Source organism: Lampetra planeri, chromosome 32 (assembly GCF_965212315.1).
Source record: "Lampetra planeri chromosome 32, kcLamPlan1.2.h2, whole genome shotgun sequence".
NCBI classification, from domain to species: Eukaryota; Metazoa; Chordata; class Hyperoartia; order Petromyzontiformes; family Petromyzontidae; genus Lampetra; species Lampetra planeri.
In genome coordinates, this window is record NC_136138.1 from 8,298,157 (window position 1) to 8,304,640 (window position 6,484).

Below are 6,484 nucleotides of genomic sequence, written 5' to 3' on the forward strand. Positions count from 1 at the left end.
CTGCCACTCCCTCAACTTTTGGGTGGCACCCCCTCCTTCCCTGCCATTTTTGGTTTTGCAGCTACCAAACCCACAACTCCCCCCCCCACCACCCCGCAAACCATTGGTGGAGAGAGAACGTTCTAATCCAACGTGAATAGCACGTTGCAACTTGTGGCTGGATATGCGGCAGACAAACCACAGCGTACTTGCGTTTGCATTTACACACTTGTACAGTTCGGGTAGCTGCTTGTGGCGAACGCTGCACGCCTTAGCGATTCGCTCTCTTCTTGCCTTGCGGGAAGTACGAAAAGCTCCCGTGCTGTAACGGTATTTGCAAGTTTGCTGCTGCTGCTGCTGGGAATTCAAAGTTGGAATGCGACTAAAGGCTCCTGGGAAAATAGGCGAGATGCTCTCAGCAGAACGACGGCAATGTAAACGTCTGTCCTCATAATTATCCCTGTTCACGAGAAATTAGGAGCCAATTGACCCAGTGTTTATGTTTGTTGTGAAAACATCTTAATATTGCTGTTAAAACAACATTTACAGTATAGTGATAGGTTTTTACCCTTTCAACTGGTACAAAAACTGACACCTTTATACAAGGCATCATGTTTGCAATAACCACAACACAAGCAGTCAAAATGCAAACAAAAAGAAACAACTCTGATAATGATATGCACTGTCCTTGAAGTCGATTGGTCCACACCCGAGACAGCTTTTCTTAGAGCCTAGTCTCCATTGGTGTTGGACCAGATGACGCCGAAAGGCGTACATATACAGTACATTACGAGGTTTATTTCCCGCATATTATTTACATTAAAACGAAGTATCTGTCGTTGGAGAGACAATGGAGCTATTGGGGGTGGGGGGGGGGGTTAGATTAAAATAAAATAAAGGTATCCTGTAATCTGTTGGCTTGAATTCAGTCATGTATCCTTGATGGATTAAACAAATCCACCTCGTATCATATCCCCTCGGCTATAGCTCCTCAATGCAGTATGTGCTGCTGTATCATAATTAAAGTCGTCTCGGCCCAGACCCACCCTATGCTCTCTGGGCCCCCACTTGCTCCTCCCGCACTGAGTCACATTAGCACCCACAAGACCGTAAAGAAACGGTGACAACAGCTCCCTCGATGCATTTACTAAATTGCAGCACCGGCAAGTGGCAGAACCCGTTTTAAATCATTTTCTTTAAATGCCTGCCCCCTCGTGTCCTTTGACCCATCATGTCTGAGTGAGTCAGACCCAGTCACGGTCACTTCACAAGTAAATGAATAACAAATCCGGCCTCTTTTTTTTTTACAGCCGCATACAGTGCGCGCGAACTGCCGTCACGAAGGACATTCCAAATTGAGCTTCGTTCAGCTACGACCACCACCACCGTCACCGTCACCACCACCGCTACCACCATAACTCCCTCCCCCCCCTCTCTCTCGTCATAATCGAGCCTAATCGTTGAATCGCGTGCACTTTGGTTTCCTCGCCTACGTGAGCTCAGGTGCCGCCAAGATCAGTCGGCGCACCATTGCCAGATGACCGAATGGGAGGGGGGGGGGGAGAACTCAAAGAACAACGACCCAACTCAGCTGTTGTATCAATGCCCCGATCAATAACGACAGCTTGACGCACACAACAAGCTGAGCAACGGCAAGCTGTAATATAAACAGCGTGTGGTTTCTGTGTACGAGTAGTGTGTGTTTGCTCCCATTTATGAATTAATAAGAGTAATAATGGAGAAAAGTACAGCATAGTAGACGTCTGGTCAAGTTCAGGCTGAAGTCCTTGATCTTCTCTTCTGCTTATGGTTGATTGTCACTCTCTTATAGGATAAATGTGTCCACTGTTTCCATGCAGTTCTGTGAGATGTGGTCACATTCAGACGCTATCGTATTCTCTGGATTTAAAGGCATACCCCCCCCCCCTCCCAATATTTTAAAAGGATGATGGTGCGTCTTATAATCGGGTATGTGTGTGTCTGTGGCGAGATTGACCGTACTGACACTTGGCATAAGTCTGGGGTGGCTCTTACTTTCCAGAGCAACTTATTAGCTGCAGAACACGATATGTGAAACCACACAGCATTGTAATTGTGGAAACTGAGTGATTATTTTCTACGTATGTACAAACGCGTACATGAATTTTCTTCACAAACGCATAAGCACTCGAAAATAAATAAATAAACGCTATGAATAAATAACAGGCAGGATCATGACCCCCTGAACACGGTCTTGAGACTCGGTGAAGCTTTTCTGGGTAAAATAAATAAAAATATACAAAAGTAAATAGAGCATGACATATTTTTTTTTTACAGTGCCTTCCGCATAAGTCTCCTTGCATGGCACTTAGCAGGAGAGAAAAAAACCCAACACCCACACTGAAACCGACAATAAAGCGTTCTAGATTTGAAGCTTTCGTGACTGCAAGGATTCATACTCTTGGTTTTTTCGGTAAAGTCACGTAGGTAAAAAATGAAATTAAAATTAATAAAAATAAAATAATAAAAATCACGACGTTTCGGAGGCAACACAAGTCTCCATCATCAGGTGGGACCGTCACTTGATACAGCACATCTGGCTGTGACGGTCCCACCTGATGACGGAGAAATGTGTGGCCTCCGAAACGTCGTGATTTTTTAAATTTTATTTGTATTAATTTTAATTTCATTTTTTACCTACGTAACTTTACCCAAAAAACTAAGAGTATGACAATAAAGCGGCCATGAAAATCAAACAAGAAACACAATAGCTTTGTATTGCCACCACTGCCTCGGTCCCCGCAGCAATCAAAGGAGGTTCACTCCTGGCATGAGTCAAGCGGTCATTCGCTTTTGATGGGGTAGAGTGTGAAAACTGTATTCCTACACTGTAGGTGATCGAAGTCCCGCACCTACGATTAGCACGGTTGGCTACGTACGGTGCGAAAGAAGTTCAACATACATACCCATGTCTAATGGGCGATCTGGCCAATGTGGAAATGTTGGCTTTATGTCCAAATTCACAAAGTAAATCACCTTGATTGCCCCTGCATCTTGTTGCATGTCAGAAACTAAGAAGGTCCGTGGCTGGTTCGTGTTTGGATTGTTGTAAATTAATGCTAGCCAGGTGTCGTAGGCATGGAGTTGTCAAGAGGTGCGAGGTGCCAGCAGTAGAAAGGGCTAGACAGCGATGGGTTTCTAGTCCACGGAAGGATTTGGTCTACTCGCTGAATTAAGTCTGTGCATTGATTCGATCTGAGCAGAGATGTCGGTGTTACCCCGTCGTATTCTTGAGTTGTCTCTGGGTGTTCCGGTTTCCTCCCACATGAAACTAAATAGTCATTCGTCGAACTGACAAAACATTCCAATGCAAGGGCCCTCCTGGAAGCTGGTAGTAACACTTAGGGAGCCTTTACAGGATTAACATATGGAATTAATATTATTATGTTGAGTTCCTTGCAGTGGTATGAACTGATGTGATGTTCCCGTGGCATGATTAACGGTTAGCACATTGGATTAGCAATCCAGAGGTCACCAGCGTTGTGGACGAGCTGATTTTCCGTCTCGCCTCGCCTGCTTCCTCTGAGAGAAGCCGCTACAGGAACCGTGACTCAACTTTGAGTCAGGGAGACACTGACTCCATCTGGAGAATGGGAATGCTATTTATAATGAATGAATAATTAATTCATTTGCAGACAATGATATATTTCTTTGGGTAAAAAATAAATAAATAAAAATTTTGGTTCAAAGGTATTTTAGGGTCCTTCTGGAGCATCGTTGCCATAAGCATATGTTTGTATATGTGACGGACCGTATTGTTGGCTGAGGACCTTCCCACGCCGTGAAGGTAAGGAGCGTCGATGAGGGTGTACAGGAGTATTGCACACTATTAGGTCGACTCAGCCTCAACTGAATACCTGGTGTGCGGTGTAAACATCGCCACTGGGGAGACAAAGGCGGTCGGGCGTGGTTCTGGTCCCCCCACCCCCTCGTGTGCCGTGCCGAACTTCATAGGTGCCCGTTAACAGCACTTGCCCCAACAGTCTGTTAAAGACTATAGGGGGAACTTTGGCTTTGCAATTGTACAGTACAACCATTGTTTTTGAACGGCTGCCCTCTGCTGCCCACCAAACACAATCCGCAGCCTCTAACTCCTGTTGGTGCACGTGTGATCACCCATCCAATCACTATCAAGGTTCATACCTACTTAGCATCCGAGATGTGATAATCAGCAGGGTGCATACGAGTTGATTTGTCCATGGGGAATAATGTGCCAAGGTAGGCGCATTCTGGACTGGCCTCAACTTTCAGAGTCTAATCAGCAGAGACAGACTTCTTAAACAAATGTTGTCTGGGTTCTCTGACAACGTATAGGCAAAGGCCGACAACAAAAAATCACCGTGGCGGGCTCTTGTTACACGAAATAACCTTATTGCCACGATGGCAAAAATCTTGATTTGAAGCTTTCGTGACTGCAGGAATCCATACTCTTTGGTTCTTTCGGTAAAGTCACGTAGATAGAAAATTAATAGATCACATCTATTAATTTTTATAAAGGTTGTTTGGCTGCATGCACATCTATTGATTTGATATCTACGTGACTTTACCGAAAGAACCAAAGAGCCACGATTGCAAATATTTTTTCAGCGTTTGGACACTTTTCAAAGGTTAACTGTCATTACGCTAATGTCGTTGCACATAATTCGCTTGGATTGTGTTTGATAATTGCTCGTACAGTAAGTCTTGGCTTGGGAATTATTTTCCACAACACAGCGTATTTTAAACATCTACACATGGTCCCTGCCTCTTCAGCATGAAAAAGGTTGTTTGGCTGCATGCGCGAGCGCTTTGTTCATAGAATGTTCACCGACATTGTTTGACCATGCGCTTCAAATGTTCACGTCCATCACTTCGTCAGCAGGGCATGCCAGACTTACACTATGTCGGAAGTGCGATCCAACAACATTGTAGGCCCAGGGTTGGTAGATCACGCAGGGTTGTGATACCCCCAAATACGATGCAACTGGACCAGAAGACGGCAGTACAACAGCTTTGAACGCTTCTGTGTGGAGTTGTGAATGTTATCCCCTAAATTCATGGGTTGTCTCTGGGTTCTCTAGTTTGCTCCCACGTAACAAACACTCATTCGTGGAACTGGTCGAACATCCCAAATCGTATCATTCGGAAAAATAAGCTCTTGGTGTTTGCTGAGGCTTTATTTAAAGAACAGACAGCATTACAGTGCAACCTCAATGATCTATCTAAGATAGATAATGAGGTATAGGAGGATATGTGACAAGGTCGGATAATATTCTTGGTTCTTTCGGTAAAGTCACGTGGAAGGGAAACAATAAAATAATAAAAATAAAAAACAATAAAATTCTCACGACGTTTCGACAGCAAGAACATTTTCTTGCTGTGGTTTTCACACCTGATGATGATTGCTTGTGTTGCAGTCGAAACGTCGTGATAATTGCATTGTTTTTATTTTTATTCTTTTATTGTTTCCCTTCTACGTGACTTTACCGAAAGAACCAAGAATATGAATCCCTGCAGTCACCAAAGCTTTAAATCAAAAGGTCGGATAAGTGAACATCTATTGAATTAGAGTTGCACCATGCACAAGTACTGCACTGGGTGTGGGCGGCTAGTTGGTCAGGGTGGATATGGGTCAGATATGTGACGTATTATTATGGACATCAGTCCCGGAATTGGCCAACACAGAGGGCATTGAAGACAACAAATAAGATGACATGTGACCCAGCAGTGGTTCAGTGTTAAGTTTGAAGACTGCCATTCTCAGCTCGGATGACACGATCAGTTCAACCTGCTCCTGACCCGTAGCTAAGGTAGGCGAAAAGGCCCACTGTAGCCAAAGTAGACAATTGAGATGTGTTTGTCAGAGCCCTGACGTTCAGAGCGACGTTAACCGGAGCAGACGTCGCCCGAGTGTAGAGGCCGTGCAGTTGAATCAGGTTGGCCAGATGCCCGACTAAGATAAAAATGTCCTCGCCACCAGCATTATGAACACTCTGACAACAGGAAAAAAAATACACGCTGGGTATAAGTTGCGGTTAATGGCACCTCTTAGCGGGAGGAGTGGAAAGATTGACTGACAGAGTAGGGTGGAGAAATACCGACGTGGATGAAGATCCCTTCAAGTGGTGGGTTGCTTTAATTAAATGGGAAATGTTAAGACAAATTCACAGTTTTACAGTGGTAACAGTTTTACATTGACATAAGCATAGACATTAGTAGCTAATCAAGTCCTGAAATGCTTGAACTGGATACATTAATGGATTTAAATGCTCAAGTCCTAAACCGTTCCAAATGGATACGTAAACCTATTAAAATTGAGAAAATAATTAACGTGTGCAGAATTGCATCAAATGCAATTCCATCGCGAAGTTACACATGTTTCATTCGAATAAAAGCGTCATCGACAAATCATGTTTTATTCCACGCATTACTAACAACTGTGCCCGTCGCAATTCACAACCTCGCTACGTGATGAATTGCTATGTTT